A 19861-nucleotide genomic window follows, 5' to 3' on the forward strand; every position below is an offset into this window, starting at 1 on the left:
TTTACAGTCATTTAGAAATGTGTGATTGGTTGATATATTTAGAGACTCTAAAAGATTATGTGAAAGTGTTTATTTGGGAAATATAATCTATATCTTCCAAGAGTATGTTCTTGAAACTTTAGTAGTCATAGTATAGGAAACTTGTATTGTCAATATTTTGAGGTAATTAAGAAATGTGTGATTGGATAGTGTTGCTATTTTTAGTGACTCTTGAAAAGTCTACATAAAGTAGGTTTACCTGGGAAATATAATCCATATCTTTCAAGAGTATGCTCCGGGAACTTTAGTAGTTAAAGATAACTTGTATTGTCAATATTTTGTGGTCATTTGGAAATATGTGATGGAATGGGATTTGCATAATTTAGTGACTCTTGAAAAGGTTACATAAATGTGTTTATTTAGGAAATATAGCTATATTAAACGCAATTTGTATTGCGAATATTTTTGGCGATTTGAAAATATATGAGATTGCTATATTTAGTGTGATTTCTGTATTTAGTGATTGGGATTTCTATAATTAGTGATTCTTGAAAAGGCCACGTAAAAGAGTTTATTTGGCACATATAATCCGTCTCCTTCAAGAGTTTTTTCAATCATATTAAGAGGAACTTTTAATGTAATAATTTGTAATACGTGATGTCATTTGGAAATATATGATGGAATGGGATTGTCAGTTTTAGTGACTATTGTAAAAGTTACGTAAAGGCATACATTTGGCGATTATAATTCATCTCTTTTAAATGTGTTTTCTGAAAACGACTTCTATAACATTGTTAAGGCAATTTTGAGAGAGAATTATTTTCTGGTCATTTGGAAACTCGTAATTAATTTCCGGCTTGAGGTAATAATGTCTTCTCAAAATCAATTAACCTAACAGTGAAAGCGTACTCACGGAATTGCGTGACAATTATTTTTACACCATTGTTTAAGTACTAATTAGAATTTCTATTTCTGTTTGACGTGACAATAGTATTTGATATAAATACTATTGTCACGCAATAGTATTGCGATATTTTAATTTTGCAATCACAGATTTCATAGATGGTATTGAGAAGAATAAATGTCAATGGAAAAATTTTCCATTCTTTCAAGTCTCTCCCCCAATTTAATGTATATTTTTGTACTTCCAGTGTAATCGAATTAACTTAGAGTGAATATTTTTTTTTCAAAAATATTTTATAATAATTCATAAAAATAAAAAGATTTTTATGAATTTCTTTAACAGACATTACTTTGTAAATGTCTTGAACATTAAGGTGGAAAAAATGAATTTAATTCATTTTCCTCTCATTTTTTTTTTTCTTTTCAAATTGAAATATTTTAAGGCTGCGAAGCCTTTTAACTTGTCCAATTTGAATGCAATTCAAAACAGAATCTAGAGAAAACATAAAAAAATCTCCAATAATTCTAAAGATATATTTAAAAAAAGAATATTTGCGTGAAAAGTCTGATGAATTTTTAATTCAATAATGAAAGTTCTTCTAATAAAGAATGCAAATTCAAGGCTTTTACTTCAATAAATGAGCATTTCTCTAAAATTTACATATACTAAATGAGCTAAAAAAAGAGTGAAGAAATTTTCATGTTAAAAATACATTGAAATTTATTTTTAAAGATGAAAATTTCACAAAAAATTATAGAAGAAAGTCAATATAAAAGAATATTTTTCTATATGTTTTGCGAATCTGATTTTTTTTATAAATTTAAACGAGTTTGTTTTTCTAATTTTCAGAACCGAAAAAAGTATGAGATAATGAAAGTATATTCTGTAGTATACTTTGAAATTATTGAAAAAATTGCTGTCTTGGATTTCATTACTTAAATTTCTTATTTTATATACAGTGGCTCAAAAAATTGAGAGTACACCTTACCTTTATTTGATAAATCCGACTTTCAATATAAATAACACATTACCGGGAAGTGCAAACAATTTTTTTATTTTATTTTTGCACATAACAAATGGTTTAATTTAGAATAAAAATAAAGAAAAAATCAACGAAAAACTTCTAAATCAAAAAGTTTCAGAAGCATTTTAAATAAACATACGCAGAATTTTGCCTCAAAAAATTGAGAATACACCAATGAAGTTTTTGTAATATCTCGCATAGATACAAAGTTTTATTATCAAGTTGCATATCTTTTGGCTCTTATAATGGTCTCTAAACGTCGTGGTACCGATTCGATCAATTTTTCGTGGTACTTAAAGATATTTTACCCCATTCTTCTTGCAACACTTCTTTTAAATGGGGTTTGTTTCTAATTTTGTGTTTTTGAACAATTTTTTTGAATATGGCACATGTATATTCAAAGGCACCGATGTCGGGGTACTGTGTAACTGCTGTTTACAATGAAAAATACACAATATTTTGACGTTACGTGCATTCTGTTTAGGGTCGTTGCTCTGCTGAAAAATGGAATTTCCATCTAAACCCAAATTTTTAACACTTTCCTTTAGATTTCTGCGACCATATGGTTCATCCAACTTGTTGCAAAAACGTTTCAAATCATAGGCAGAAGTGTAAGTGTTAAAACTATGCGAAATGCCATTAGACAAGCTGGAATAAAAGTCGCATTGTTAGAGAGAAACCGTTCATCAGCTTGCAAATTCAGAAAAAGCGTTTGAAGTTTGCAAAAATTCATCAATTGAAGACCAATAACCTTTGGAAGAAAGCCATATTTAATAATGAAAGAAAACCCAACATTTTTGGCAGTGACAGCCATCGTACTGTATGGAGAAAGCCTGATACTGCTTTGGAAACAAAAAATTACGTCCTACAGTTAAATATGATGGTGACTCCGTCATGATTTGAGGTTGCATGGCTTCATCCGGGGTAGAAAATTTAATTTTTATAGATGGCATCAAAACGATAAGGCTTACTTGGATATACTTCGCAACAATCTAAAGGAAAGTGCTAAAAATTTAAGTTTAGATGGAAATTTCATTTTTGAGTAGGATATCGACCCCAAACAGAATGCACATAACGTCATAATATGGTATCTTTCACATTGTAAACAGCAGTTACATACACCATTACAGTACCCAACATCAATACCATTGAATATCTGTGGGCCACACTCGAAATAGTGGTCCAAAAACACAAAATTAGAAATAAAACCCATTTAAAAGAAATGGTGCAAGAAGAATGGGGTAAAATATCTTCAGATACTACCAAAAAATGGTGGAATCGGTACCACGACATTTAAAGGCCATTATAAAAGCCAAAAGACTTGCAACTAACTACTGACACGTTCTTTCTATGCGAGATGTTACAAGAATTTCATTAATGTATTCTCAATTTTTTGAGGCAAAATTCTGCGTATGTTTATTTAAAATGCTTCTGAAACTTTTCAATTTAGAAGTTTTTCGTTGAGTTTTCTTTATTTTTACTCTAAATTAAACCCTTTGTTATGTGTAAAAATAAAAAGATATTTGAACTTCCCGGTAATGTGTTATTTATATTGAAAGTCGGATTTATCAAGTAAAAGTAAGGTGCACTCTCAATTTTTTGAGCCACTGTATGTATAGTTATCAACGGTGAACAAATTCTTTTTATTCTTGATTTTTCAAAATTTCCAAATACTTCTGCTTTTTACGATCGAGTAGTTGTTTGTATCAAAGTTTTTGAATAAAAATTGGAATTTATAAGTCTAAAAAAGTTTTTTGATTTGATATTGAAAAAAAAATATTTTAGAAAAATTAATTGAAAATAAATCGAAATTTTTCTAAAAATGGGCAAAAAAATACATCTAACGTAAAAGTTTATAAGTTATAAATTATTTATAATCTATAAATTGTAAAAATTCAAAATTAGAACGATTTCATCAAAATTTTTCTGAGTAATATGAAAAAGCAAAAGTTTTAATTCCATTCATTTCATTAAAGAAACAAATATTCATTATTACAAATTCAGTGCCATTTGATTAACATTCAGAATTTATCGCAAACGTTATTTTTATTGGAATAACCAAAACATTTTCTTATTTTGCTAGTATTTGAAGTCTATATTAGCTTTTGAACTTAAAACGACATCGGAATATTTCCGCTTATTATTTTTAATGTATGCAATTTCAGATTACAAAATTTATTGATTGATTTTTAAGACTTTCCGGCAAGAACATTGAGAAAAAACTATCTCACATAATATAAATTTATACCATTTTAAAATTCTTTTTTTTTTCACTTCGTTTTTGTACAATTTATTCTTCAATTTTTATGTGTTTTTCAAAGGGATGCAAACGATTTTGAAATAAGGAATATATAAGTATTCCGTTGCTAGACAACCATGAGACGATAAATTACTATTCTAAGTTCATTTTTTTTTCCATTTGTCTTTAAAAATATTTTGACGTTGTTTTTATTGATTTAATAAAATTCTAAAGCATATTTAATTAGATTAAAAGAATCTTATTCTTATAATTCCCTTTCCTTTTTTCCTGCCTTTTCTAAGAAATAACAAATAAGTAAATAATATTGCAATTGAGAAAGAAGAGTTAGAAATTTGGAATAAGAATTCGATAATGTCTGAAAGAATTCCTCAAAATCAAAGAAATTCATGAAACATAAAGCTTTGGCAATAAAATTTAAAATAATGGACAAAAAGAAGAAGAAGAAGAAGAAGTTTTAATTAATGAAGAACAAGAATATAAACCAGGAATTTCCATCAGAACACTACATAGAATTCTGGACGAACACTGAAAGAAAAGTTTTACAGCAGAAGATTAATAATTTATACCAATAAAAATATTTATTTCGCTAAATTTTACGTTTTTTATTAATGAAAAATGAATTAATGAAACAGTAATAACATATGGAGAAATATAGATATTGGCGATTTATAAAAACCATTTGGTTCAACTAAAAAAATGTATTACCATTCTTAATTAAAACTATTTTCATTTAAAAAGAAAAATGATTCTGACAATAAAAGGATTTTGTGTATTATAGTAATAACTTCTAAAAAATTAAGATTTACATTAAAACTATGAGACATGGGAATATTTTAATCCCCATCGACGGCAGATAAATCAGTTGGTTCTTAATAAAGCACTTCTATTTAATCGTGTAAAGAAAATCATTCATTGCGATTTTTTTCACGTATCTTTGTCTCTATAATGAAGAAAAATCATATAATGAACTTTGTATTTAATTATCTGTAAAATGATATTGAAATATTATATCTTTTAAAAATCATATTCTGCAAACGAATATAGAAAAATTTTCATTCATTTAACATTTTTTGGCTTCTATTATTACTAATAAAGATTTGTGTGCAGGCGTCCTGGCATAGGGATAGCACATCTTCCCCGCGATCTGGGCGTCCCTGGTTCGAATCCCTGGGCGTCCCTGGTTCGGGCATGGTTGTTCTTCAACTGTGTTCTATCTGTGAGGTGTGTGAATGTGCCCCCCTGTAAAAAGGGGTTGTGCAAGCGAATGTGTGAGTTTCATCTTCATATGAGCTAAAAGTCAGACTTCTGCCCTCGGGTGCTCAGGGGTCTTTACCCTCAGAAGCTACTGCACCCCCTTTCCGTGGTAACGCGGACACGACATCATCATCATCATCATCAAAGGTGTGTGTGCATGCGTGTGTTTGTGTATGTGCATGTGTGCGTGCATCCATTTATGTCGGATTCTACAAGCCAGATCGCTTGATCTACCGCTACAAATTACAAACATATAAACCTTGGGGAATGGGTATGTGCACCTCAGAGTAATTTTTTATTAAAAATTAAATTGAATTTTGTTTTTTTTTCCCACCATTTCCATAAAATATTATTGCACAAAAATAAAATTTACACGTTTCAAAATTTGAAAAATAGTCTTTTTAATGATACCAATTAAGTAGTCGTTTTATTTCTTCCCAAATTTTGGTCATTTCCTAACAAATATTTCTTTTCCTGATTTCCCATAATAGATGACATTATTACCAAAAATGTTAACCCTTTCCAGTGTTTTGTCCAGTATTTAATTCCGTGATTTTCTTCTATTGTTGAAAGCTAAAGGAGCTATTTAATATTTGTGTAATTTATAAATCGAATAAAAAATTGAAGTTACAGTACCGAGTATTATGTTGCTTTTAAAACCGCTGTGATGTTATAAATCGGGTCTCCATTTGAAGGGTTCGTATACACAATATACAGGACTTAAGTAAGACAATTAAAATAACACTGTCTATAAATTTGTGGAATCACGGACATGAAATTATACTTAAAAGATTTGTCAGAAATTAAATGCAAGAAATATTCCAGGTAAATCTGCTAGTAGCAGAAAGTGACTAGATAATTTATAAGTAGCAAAGAAATTGAATACTATTTATGAATATATTATCTTGATAATTATTTCCATTCCTTATTTATACCTATGAAAACTACTATAGTTTTCCTTTCTTAGTACTGATATTATCATTTCTTAAAACACAAATTGTTAATTTTCCAAACATTTAATTAATCGTTAACAAAAATCATTAATCGAGTTACTTAACATAATCAAAGATTACATTAACCGAGATTTTCAAAGATAGTGAGTAAATTCGAAAAATATTTGTATTTTTCAAAACACATTAGATATGTATCTAATCTCCATACACTCGAAAAAAAATTTATACGATTTTATTTTTTACATTTTTAATTAGAAGTATTATTTTCACATTTTTTTTTTTTTTGACTAAAGAATGTCACTGAAACAAAAGAGAACTAAGATTTTCAGTTTCTGATAGAATTCTCTTTAGATTTCTTTGTTTCGTAGAAATTTTAAGAATGTTTTAGAAATTCTATTTATTGGCTTTTGGATTTCATTTTCTTTCAGATGATAAAATGCTATGAATTTTCACTAAAATACAAATTCTTAACAATTTAGAAGATTCGCTTTTGTTCAAAGTGATAAACAAACTGAATTTGTAATTAAGAATTTGAAATTTTCCAAATGACATTCATCAGAACACGATTTCTGATGATTCAATCATAAATTTTGTTCTGATCCATCTGATTTCTTGTGTGTGTGTGTGTGTGTGTGTGTGTGTGTGTGTGTACACGGCTTAGCACAAATAAGAGCTACTATAGCTAAAATTTGAGTTCATTTTTAATTATTTAATGTTGAGAAGTAAATAGCGTTTTTGCATATATTTGCAATAATATCATAGAGAAATTAGAATTTTTATATTAAAATCCATAAAATATATTTTCTAACAATTCTAAATTATAATTGTTGTTTAAACTTTCTGATTTTTATAGAAATTCTGAAGTTCACAGAAACTTCTTTATTCTGCAAATGTCTGAGAGATGTGAACAACGATAGATGTAAAAACCGATAAATGAATATACTCTAATATAGTTAGTGAGCTTAGTATTTTAACTATTCGCTTTACTTATTGCGCATATCAATTACTCTTTTTCAATTCCTACTGTTAGCTCACATATGTTATTCAAATTTTCAATCGTTAATAAAATACTTTTTATTCATCCATTCAAGTTCAAATACATTTTTTTAAACTTGTAGTGGATGACACTTGATGTTAATACAGTTTTTTTTCCAAATATTAATCAATTAATTAAATTCATCTAGTAATTTCTATTTGGGCGCCAAAATTGCCAAATCCATCGCCATGTCGCCAATTTCGTCGCCAAGCTGTATTTTACCACTTAATATTGTAATTCTATCATATGCATATACATATTTATATTAATTGTAATTATTTAACAAAAAGTAACTAAAATAATTTTTTTGTAGACCTAAGTAGGAATTGATTAAATTTTTTTATATATATTACTTGTTCTTCCAGAATTTCCTTAATACCAATATTTTCTTAATAATTATTGAGTGACTCATAACCATTAATAGTTATTATTATATATAGACAAATTGGACTATTAGGTTGCAGTAGATTACTTGAAATAGATAAAAATATCAATTGAATTTAACGAAACGATTATTAAAAAACTATTATTAAAAGAAGATGAATTTATCTACATTTATAATACTACATACTACTGACATAACATGATTACTACATAACTGTACTACTGACAACAACGATTGATACTGAGAGCAAGCAGCTATTATCAAGACTAATGCGAGTGCAAGTACTGATTAAACATCGCAGGTTGAGTTATGTATACCCAGATCAACTATTACAATTACATATCAGCTGCGGTTACCGGATAGACAAAGTCAAATCCCATTCCAATTAAATAGCTTTATGTTTAGATGTCAAGTGAAATGATTCATTCAAAGTAATAACGCAATGCTTCGTATCATATGGTAAAAAATCAGAGAGACAATATGGATTAAGAAATGAAAGAAAGTTGTTTCATGACTCTTTTTAACTACCGAAATTCCTAATAGTGATTCATCTAATTGTAGTTAATGAGTCATATACGAATGATTGCCCTTTAATGCATAAAATATTATAATTAACGAAAATTTCTTGTATATATATATATATATATATATATATATATATATATATATATATATATATATATATATAACGATGGCTCTAACTATTTGGAACAAATTTTATATTCAGGTTTGGTTTGGTTTAGTTATATTAACGTCCCGTTTGAAGCAACACTTGGGCTATTTTGGGACGGACCTCGTCATTTTGAACCACGGTCAGATGACGAGGACGACACCTGAGCTGGCACCCCCTCTCCACACCACACCACACCAGCGGGAGGACGTTTGGTCAGGACGGATTGAACGTGCAACAGACCCCCTTACACGAAGGTTCGTCGTTTGTTTTTTAAGTTTATTTGTATAGATAGATGTCTTTCCTGAAAAAAAGCGATTTTACACACACAAATTTTTTTTTACAACTAACTATTAGAATAAGTATATTCAACTTCCACTTTGAAGAGTATGTAGTGTAGAATAGTGGTCAGAACAACATAATGACGTGTGCGTTGCAGGTCCTCGTTTCGCAACGTGCTTTTTGCTTCATTTTTTTTTTTTTTTTACTTATGTAATTATATTTAATATTTTTGCTTTTTAAGTTTATCTATATATGTGTCTTTCCGGAAAAAACGCGATTTTACACACACACACATACAAACATATTGTCATAATTAAATATTAGAGCCTTTTTTTTAACAGCTCTCATGCTGGCAATGTCATTTGGCGCCTTCTCTGACTCGATTTCATCACTGTAAAATTGAGTGTAAGTTCAAAAATATACGAACTGATAAATAAGCAGTAAAATGAATACTGAAATATAGTAGATTTTTCGAATAATATGTTAAGCTAAGTGCGTTCATAACTTTTTTTTTTATTTTTATGACCAGTTCATACATAGGTAATATTGAAAGCTATTCATGCATAATCAGTATGTGATTCGTATCTGAATATTTCCTCTAAAAAAACCCAATTTTACAACAATAACAAAAAAAAAAAAAAAAAGAAACTACCGATTGAAGCTTTTGTCTCAATAAGCTTATATAGTTTAAATAATAAAGCTTATATAGTTTATAGAATAATAAAGCTTATATAGTTTCATTTCCAAGATTCATAAAGATGTGAATACTCTTAACTATTTTATATTTCGCAAACAACTGAATTTGAATTAACGCTTATTTCCCAGAAGACCTTCATTTTTCCAGGTAAGAAACGCACATTTAGCCACCTGTAAGCTTGAAGAAGATAAAGAATGCATGATGCATCTTTAGAATAGAATTTCATATTTTTAATATTTAGTCCGATTTAAATCCTGCAAACGTAATGCGCATGCGCAGATTCAGCTGTAAACTTTTGTTTCTTTATAGACTACTAGCAGACCCGGCCACTCGTTGCTGTGGCTAAGGTTTTTGTTATATTACATAGTAGTAAACTATTCAAGGGAAACGGTAGGAGAACACCAGTCATGGGGATTACCATGCTTTTTTACACAGATGCCATTTGTAAAAAAAAAAACATGGGGACCTCCATGATTGATTTTCTACTACCGTTGATATTGAGCAAAAGTCAATACAAAAAAAATTAAATTTCTTTATTTTTTGTTTTCAAGTTTGTAACAAATGAGTACATTACAAAGTTGTTAGTAAAAAACACGTAACACTTAAACTTATAAATGAGGTAGGTAGGGCAGATAGTTTTAAATCTTTTATTAATATTTATTAATAAAAGATTTAAAACTATCTTAATGTTTATTATTTTGAATTATAAATACTTTTAATTTCAATTTAATTTAGCCCTAATCGGTGCACAATATTTTTGGTTAACCTGTCTATAGCTAACTCAAATAGATTTGACGGTTTTCCTACACGTGAACATGCAACATATAGTTGCCCATGAAAAAAACATGGATTTTCCAAATCTAAACCACAAATGGACATTGTTTGGCCTTGAGACTTATTTATAGACATGGCAAAAGCTAAACGAATTGGAAACTGTAACCTTGTGAAGGGTATCGTAGATTCTGATGGTATCATCGGAAGACGTCGCAACACGACCACTTCTCCTTTAAACTTTCCAGTTAAAATGGTAGCTTCAAGTATATTTCCGGTGATCTTTTTGATGACTAAACGCGTACCGTTGCATAATCGAGATGGATTCAAATTACGCAGGAGAATAATAGGTGAACCAATCTTTAATCGAAGGTTATGTGGTTAATTTCGTCAACATCAACATTTTTGGCTGCCAAAATAGCCCGATCACTGAGCCAGTTATGATTCAAGTAATTACTCTGTATATCCGGAAAAATACTCTGAATCAATTCATTTTCCCCTCAAGAACAGTGCAGAAATTGTCTGGCAGTTTAATGCATTGCGTATTTGGTTGCAGTTCTATTTTACCGTTCCCAATGTCTAGTAATTGTTCAGAAAATATTTGTGCTGATGGATCACTTTGCAATTGTACGCGCATGTTTATAGCCAATCGAAGTGTTTCAACACTTCGCCATAAGAATGATTGTTTTAAACATGCATTTTAATTAAAGATTGTTGAACAATGAAGCACTAATAATTAAAAAGCAAGAAGAATTGCACTGTATTACTTTTACTATAATATGAATTCAATTTATACTTCAGTCTAAATAACACGTGGTCGGCTATGCTAATACCAAAAATTGAAAAAGTAAGAACAATTGAATTTCATTGTATTGCGTTTACTACGAAATAAATTTAACTTATACTTTAGCCTCAGCAACACGTGGTGGTTATGCCATTAAATTGTAGCTTATGTGAAACGTTGGTACTTTTAACACAGCGCCATCTGTTAGAATACTTACTCAATCCAGTCAACAGATACCGCCATCTGTTAGAATCGCTTGGAGCTAACAGATAATTGTGACAGTCAAATAATGAACAAATAATTTGTTCCTTCTTAAAACCTTCCTTAGTATAAGCCCTTTATGATGTATAATAAATCCTCTAACTTCAGTGATACAGATTCTGGCCTCCTCAGCTTAAAGGAAAGATTTTTTTTTTTAAAAAAAAAGTTCTATATTCCACACATGAAGTTGCCATGAGATTTATTCCGTCATTGATACATTTGTCTGTTGCAATAATTCAGAATTCATTTACAAAATGAAATCAGTTTCAGAAACATTTATTAAATAATGATAACCATTGTAGCTGAAGTGAATGATAGCTGACATAACTTGATACGTACATGCAGTTTATTAGTAAAGAATTGAAAAACTGAAACGATTATTGTAACCATTTTTTATTATCATATCTTCAATAATTTATATAAAAAAGATTAAATTTCATTTAGCATACAAATGAGTTAATATTTTTTTATTATCCGATTAGAGGAACTTATTATTGGCTCGTTCACTTACCTTTTTTACGATATGCTTAACAAAAGAAATAAAATTATTTAATTGAAAATTCAATGAAGGTAACAAATGTTATTGCCGTACAACATATTTCTTAGTAAACAGTCAAATAAAGAATCGGAATTCATTCAAAACGAAAAGTAATAATTATCCGTGTGCACCTCCAAGTATTTTTCCAAACTTCTTTATAGTTAAAAAAAAGCAGAATTTTAGTATGTTATATTAATCAGTGATCCGTTAAAACGTTTGTAATTAATCATTTTCAAATAAAATATCTTATTTCTGAGAATTGCCACCGTGCACAGTAATACAAAATTCAAACATAAGATCGTGATACTTTATCCGTTGCAACGTATCAAATTTATTGTATGCATTAATAAATAATTGTGGAAAATGATATCTTATTCCTGAGAAACGTTTTCGGATAGGATCATAAATAATTCGAACATTCGGATTCGAAACGTAACGCAAATGCGTGAGTTTTTCTACGCCAGTTGGGGTAACGCTATGCAGATTAGAAATTTTTAATTTCCTTTATTCTGTTTTATTTTAATTCAAAAGTACTTTAGAATGAATCTGAAAGATCGATTCATTAACAATGTTTAATTTTAAATGCATCAAACATTAAAAAAATAAATAGAATCGTTTTAAATATTCAGCCGAAAAATCTTAAGCCTAGCCTCATGACTGTTGGGAAAAAAAAAATGAAGCCGTAGTCATTTGGCGGCGGGGAAAATGAAACGATTTTTTTGGCGGGAAAGTTAGTTTTTAATTAATAATTAAAATTCTAATTAAAAATTCAAAAAAGGGCTATCCTATCTTTTAAGTTAGATCAAACTGCACACGGTGTGCAAATTTGATTAAAATCGGTTAAGTAGTTTAGGAGTCCATCGCGGACAAACAACGTGACACGTAATTTATATATATTAAGATTTCTGATACTTGAAAATGACGATGCTTCAACAGCCAAGAGTTTCATGATAAGGACTTATTTTTTATGGATTTTTAGAATTTAATGCATTTAAAATTAAAAATCAAATCAAATTGCATAAGTAAATTTTAACGGATTTTTTTTTTTTTTTTTTTTTTTTTTTGTTCAGATTACCGATTGAGTGTATGCATCAGAAATTTAATATACGTAAAACAAATCTTTTTTTTTTTCTTTTGGTCGTGTGACTATTTAAGCCAAATATTGCGCAGTAGCTTCTGAGGGTAAAGACCCCTGAGCACCCGACGGCAGAAGTTTGACTTCTAGCTCAAATGAAGATAGCACACACACACTCGCTTGCACAACACCTTTTTACAGGGGGGGGGGCTCATTTACGCAACTCAAAAAAATAACTCAAGGAAGAGAACAACCATACCCGAACCAGGACTAGAACCCGGGACGTCTAGGTCACGGGGAAGGCGCACTACCTCTAGCCCAGGACGTCGGCAACAAATTTAATATTCAGAATATTGTTACGAAATTTCCGGGATTCGTTTCGATAGTGGAATTTATATGGTGTGGAGAACGCTCAATCAGCAGGCGGCAGTAGAAAAAGAAACAACGACTTTTATTTACACGAAGACACACAGGACAGCACAAAGACGACAACTAGATACAGCACAGAAGACCATTATCTTCAGCCGAGACGTGCAGCATACAACAAGACTCTCTACAGCAGACAGTAGCGCACAGCAAAGTTCAGCACTAGCTTGACTCCGTCGCTGCTCCGCTAATCCCTAGAAGACCAGTTCTTCACCGTCGATTCCGACTACTCTACTGTCGCTTCCAACTACGACTGACTGCGGCAGCTGCGGCTGCTTCCTTTTATAGGTTTCAGGAGGGGGGCTAGAAGCCTCTCAACCAATCAGGAACGTTCGAGGCATAACTCAGTTCCTACTGGACGGATCGGGAAAATTCTCGATGTTTCGGGTACAATCTATTTTGGCGCCAAAGTCGCCAAATGTTCGCCAAGTTTGTCGCCAAGCTCTGGGACCTCCTATAGAACCAACTATGCGGGGAAGCCGCATCACAGATTCGTAACAATATATATAATTTAAGATTGTTTACTTCAATTCCAAACTAAAGAAAATATTCCAGCAGTTTCTCAAAGAAAACAATGTATGATGATGGCATAACCATATGTCGAAATCCCCGCCCCAGAAAAAAAAATTCCTAGTGGGTGGGAAAATTACCTGAAAGCATTTTTTAAATGATTTTTTTTCAGAGGATTTTTTTTCTGTACAGCTTTCAAAGGATGCATCGCTATATAATAGCTATTATGTAACATAAAAGAGTTGCTAGTGTCGAATTTCTTATGAGTCAAGTTGTTAATATTTAATCAAGGTTGTTGTTTTTTTCGTCTGAAGATTTTTTTTTAAATTTAAGACCTCTTTTCTCTGAATGAAATATATATATTAAGATTTTAATTATAATAGTCAACCAGAAATTTTAATTTTTCTATATGCACATAGATATATTACTTTTCCAAAAATAATTATTATCATAATTAAAAAATAAAACATTCAATTCCGAATTTTAAAAAAGAAATAATAAAAAGGTTTTCATAAACACATATGATGCGTTTAATAAGCAGGAGTTTATTAAAAAGCAAAATATTAATAAAACGAATTTCTGATTTATTAATAAAGCAATTTGTTTTTCGTGTATATATATATATATATATATATATATATATATATATATATATATATATATATATATATATATATATATATATATATATATAGTTAAAAACCTTTTTTTTTTAGATGATAATTTTTTAGTAGCTTCTTTGTAAAACTTTCATTTGTTTAGACAACCATATGCGCTATTATGTGTCGTCATATTAATAATTACAAGAATTTCATTAACTTTTTTTCAAATTGTCTTTTCAAGTACAAAAAGGGAAAAGTAAAAAAAAAAAAAAAAAAAAAAAAAAAAACTCAATTTGTTTTGCAACACTATTAATTAAATTTGCAATTTTAGAATAATTTTTTTCTGGAAGATTTCTTGCTAACTTTATGGGTTGTTTAAAAGGTTATAAAATCCTATGTCTAGACTTAATTAATTTAATGCTGTCTTTTTTCTTTAAATAAGTAAATAATATATTTTACTAAATGTTATTTTATTATCCAATAAATTTTAACTAATGATATTTCACAAGTGCATTGCTAATATAAAATGTTATTTACATGAACTCATATTATACGTTTAATAAAATTCTGGCCTTTTATATATAGTTTATATTTTATTAAAGAAAGCAAAGTTAACGAAACACTTCATGTGTGTTTATATAAAATGCATAGTTATATCTTTGTTATAATAAAAGTTATTTGAAAGGAGGAATAGGGTAAAGTGGGCAGACGCTATCGTTTGAGATTAATTGCAGCGCTCCTGGCGGCAAATTATAAAAGTCAGTGGTGATTTTTTTTTTTTTTTTTTTTTAAATCTCGCGAAGCTAGAAAGATTGCGAAGGAAAAAAAAATCCTTTAGTAACTTTGTATTTCTTTGAAAATTATGTCTTTAAAAAACAAAATTAAAAAAAAACACTTCAAGATTCATAAAGGATGCATAATTACAGCCGAGTCTTTATTTAAGATAATCTCATCGTTCAATGTAAAAGCTTCATTAGGAGGAAAATTTGCTAAATTGTGAGATATAAAAATGAAAAAAGAAGTTCAAGAACTGACTTTTATTCATATACTTTATTTATTTTAATATGTATATTAAACTATAGAAGAGTCTGTAATTCTTCTTGAGCAATTTTATTGATGATGATGATGTCGTGTCCGCATTACCACGGAAAGGGGGTGCAGTAGCTTCTGAGCGTTAAGACCTTTGAGCATCCGAGGGCAGAAGTCTGACTTCTAGCTGGTATGAAGATGACACTCACGCACTCGCTTGCACAACACCTTTTTATAGGGGATCACTTTCACACACTTCACAGATAGAACACAGGATGAAGAACAACCATGCCAGAACCAGGACTCGAATCCGGGACGCCCAGATAACGGAGAAGACATGCTCGGCAATTTTATTATTAAAAAGAACAAATTGTCAAAACTCGAGATTTTAACAAATCCCCAAGTTTTAGACCTGCATTCGACAGACATATTTTTGACAAATGTCTGTCTGTCTATCTGTGACAAATATAACTCAAAGATGTTTCGACCGAGACGGGTGAAATTTGGCATATGGCCATTGCACCAAATTTGTAAACTCCCATAAAAAAAAAAAACACCCTTCTATCAAAAATTTTCTATCCATAGCAAGTTTGTCTATCTAGTTGTTCGAATATAAGTTAATACGATAACTGCAAAATAAAGAGATCTAGATAGATGAAATTCGGTACACAGATATATCATTTACAATATTTATCATTAACCGCTTCAGACAAGAATCAAATTTTGGACCAAATCCAAGAAAGGGTTGACTGTTTGTCAGTCTGTAACTTCAGAAACATATAAACGCGATTAACTCAAAAACACAATGACTGAAATGTATTTAATTTATCTTGGGACTTTGTGACTGCAAGTGTTTGTGACTACCTTTTGTTTCGATCGGTTGGAAAAAATGCGTTTAAAACACAAATTCGGTTTTTGGGTATTATTAACAGCTTCAGGGGTTAATCGCCAAAAAATTCGCCGATACAATGAATAAAATTGCTTAATCCATGCTAAAGGTTGCTATTTCGTACCTATTGTACGTCAGTGCCATGCAAGGCGTTTTCCGGGATAACACCTTTATACTAGAAAACATTTGGGAAATCAATCCCGTTAGCTTTAAAGATTAAAACTCATCATCTGTAATATTTTTCTTGAATGCAATTTCCGTCTTATTGTATCAAACACTATTACCATCACTTTTTGCGAAGTTTTTTTAAAAAACTTTTTTTTATCACTTTCATCACTAGCTTCATTACATTTCGTAACGCTATGTGATTATTCATATTTCTTAGCATACTTAGCAATCACAATGTCTCCGACGTGGAGAACTTAAATACCTGTATATCTTTCTAAAGAAACAATGGCGGTTATCAAAAGGTTACTGTACCATCATTCGGATAACTGCAAAATATTCATCTTCAGATTGAAAAATAATAAGTTTCGTCCAGGTTTTAATAAATAGTTTCAGTAGTAAATATCATTTCCACAGCTCAATCTTAGTGGCATAAAAATGGAAATGTTTATTTTTCTGATTTCTCCTGACGGCTGAAACGTTGGCGCGTACTCAGAGAAAAGGGCTTCACCACATCTTTTTCCTTAATGCCTATGGTACACTTTGTCACAGCAATCGACAAAAAATAATCAGAAATACACAAATCTACATTGATGTCTACATAATCTAATAAAACAATTTGATAGTTGGTGTCTTTAGTTGTATGGCTTCTGATTGGTGAAATGGTGGCGCTGCTAGTCATGTTTATCATCCAAGTTTAGTTTAGTTATATTAACGTCCAAGTTTTAAGGCAGTTTCAGGGTTATTTGGAGTAGACCTCATAATTTTTAACCATGGTCAGATGATGAGGATAGCCCATGAGCTAGCACCTCATCCCTAAATTTCTGCATCACACCATTAGGAGGACATTTGGCTCCGATGGATTTTACATGGCGGTTCTTAGATGAAATTGAATCTGAAGCCTGAAGCCCTCCTGACCCGAAGCCGAAAACTTACCGTTAGGCCATCGCTCCCTTTAATTACAAGCAAAGGACTCTTGATTAAGGGGTCTTGTGGATATTCTGTAGGTGAAAACAATCTTGGAAGATCTATGTAGCGCCTAAAGTAATCTGGCTTATCAACCACAATTGGTGGCAATTACTTTCTTAAAAACTTTCAGAGGAAATTAGATTATATTTGTGTTTCACTAGGAGGAGAAACAAGAACTTCCCAGAAGATCGTTACCCCAGAGTGCAATACATTTATAATATATTAGGGTGCCCCAAAATTTTCTTTCTCATCGCGCTGTGAATGGCTTTGTCTGGTTCTGCTTGTGCAGACATGCAGGTTTATCTATTAGCCGTCTATGTCATCGTTTTCAGTCGTGCCAGAGCTCTACTGCACCCCAAGAGGGTGCTACACCCCAAAAAAGTTCTTTTGTCCATTTGGTGGTTTTGGAGTGGCATAATTTTCTACAATTTCCTTCCTCAAGTGAAACAATAAATTCTACGAAATACTGCCATCAACTGGATGAATTGTAACTGCCATAGGAAAAGGAAACGGTCAGAATGAATGAACGACGAGACGTTGTTTTTCATCATGACAGTGCAAGACCACATTGCATTATTCTTAAGAGAGAAGCTATTACAGTTTGATTGGGATGTTTTACCGCATCCTGCATACTCTCCAGATCTCGCTCCATCTGATTATGACTTCTTTCTGTCCTTAAAAAATTCTCTTCGCGATAAGCGCTTTAAATCCATCAGCGAAATAAAAGCGCATATCGATGATTATTCCTTGTCCAAAACTCAACAATTTTGGAAAGAAGGCATAATGAGGCTTTCTGAGAGATGGAAAAAGATAATAGAGCAAAAGGATTTTCTTATATAACAAAATAAATAATATTTTAAACTGTAAACATTGTGTATTCATTTCATATTAGGAATAGGAAAGAAACTTATGGGACACCCTAATACATATCCTTGTACTAATTTTTGAATAAAGCTGATTAAGAGCATATTTAGATAATAGAATTTGTAATATTCTTTTATGGTTCATTTTTCAGCTATAACATGCCTAAGTCTTCCCCTCATTGCTGGTTTCTGATTATGTTTTATTAAATGGCCTTGCTACCCTTATATTATCTAAGAATTCGTTTCCTTTAATTGAGCTAGTTACTAATATCATAATTTTTTATTAAATATCTGGTGAAATTTTAAAAATAGTGAGAGAACAAAACGAACCATTAAATAGATTCCAATCACAGGTCTGATTTCACCAATTTTTCATTTCATATAAAAACTCATGAGTCTTAGATATACCATTAAGGCTTACCTGTCCCTCATCAAGTCCCTATTTTTGAGAAAAATATTTTAAAAAATGTAATTACATATACCACTACACATTCTCTATTGGTAAAAATCACATCGAATTCTACGCAGTTCCAATCATTGTACCGATTTCTCATATTTTTCATATAAAACTCATGACAAGTCATCAATTGTCACATGTTCCCATAACCCACCATTTTCGAGAGAAGTTTCAAAAACCTTACATCATTACTTATTTTGTATGAGAATAAAACAAGTCCCCCATCCTCACTCACTGCACCGATTTCGCCCATTTCATTTGAAAGCTTGTCAACAATTATCATCAATAAAAGTTATCTATTTTCCCTGTCAACGTTCCGCCTTCGATTTTCGGGATATTAATAAAAATAAAAATTTTCAAAAATCTCCAGCTTCAATAATAAGAGCGATTTCGTCAATTTTCATTCGAAATGTACTATCGTATCTGGAAATATATACTCACATCTCTTTGCAAGAATTGTTAACCAATCACAATGCTCTCTATTCGTTATGCATGTATGATTTAAAATAGTAATTTCCTTTGAAATTATAAGATGTTGTTTATTAAAACTTTTGAGGTCATGACTAAATTGATATTACTATTAATATGGCAACATCTGGTAGTCGAAGATGATAGTTTCTTCTTTATTTTTATATATATGGTGAGAAACAAATATTCAAAAGAAATAAAATTAATTTTAAACAACATTTTAAAATTTGGGGCTTTTTTTTTTGAATAAGGATGCGTTTTCTAGCCTTGATAAATCCATCCACTTTCTCTAGAAGATTCTAAAATTTAAAAAAAAAAAAGATACTAAAATAACACTTTATTCTTTACTAAACGAAATGTCGATCGAACCTGAGAAGGTAGCACAGGAATTTTACTTTCATAAAGTCATTCCTTATTCCGCTCGCATAAATTTGAATTCGGGGCATTTAAAATCATGTCAACATCATCCTTGAGAGTTGCATTCCTACTTGAAGATGCGATAAAAGAAAACAACAAGGATTTCTGTCTGACACTGTGTCTGGTATATAGTTTTATGTCTGGCTCCCATGTAAATTTGAGTTTTCATTGAAATATCAAAAATGCACTCAGA

This window comes from Argiope bruennichi, chromosome 5 (assembly GCF_947563725.1).
Source record: "Argiope bruennichi chromosome 5, qqArgBrue1.1, whole genome shotgun sequence".
Lineage (NCBI taxonomy): Eukaryota > Metazoa > Arthropoda > Arachnida > Araneae > Araneidae > Argiope > Argiope bruennichi.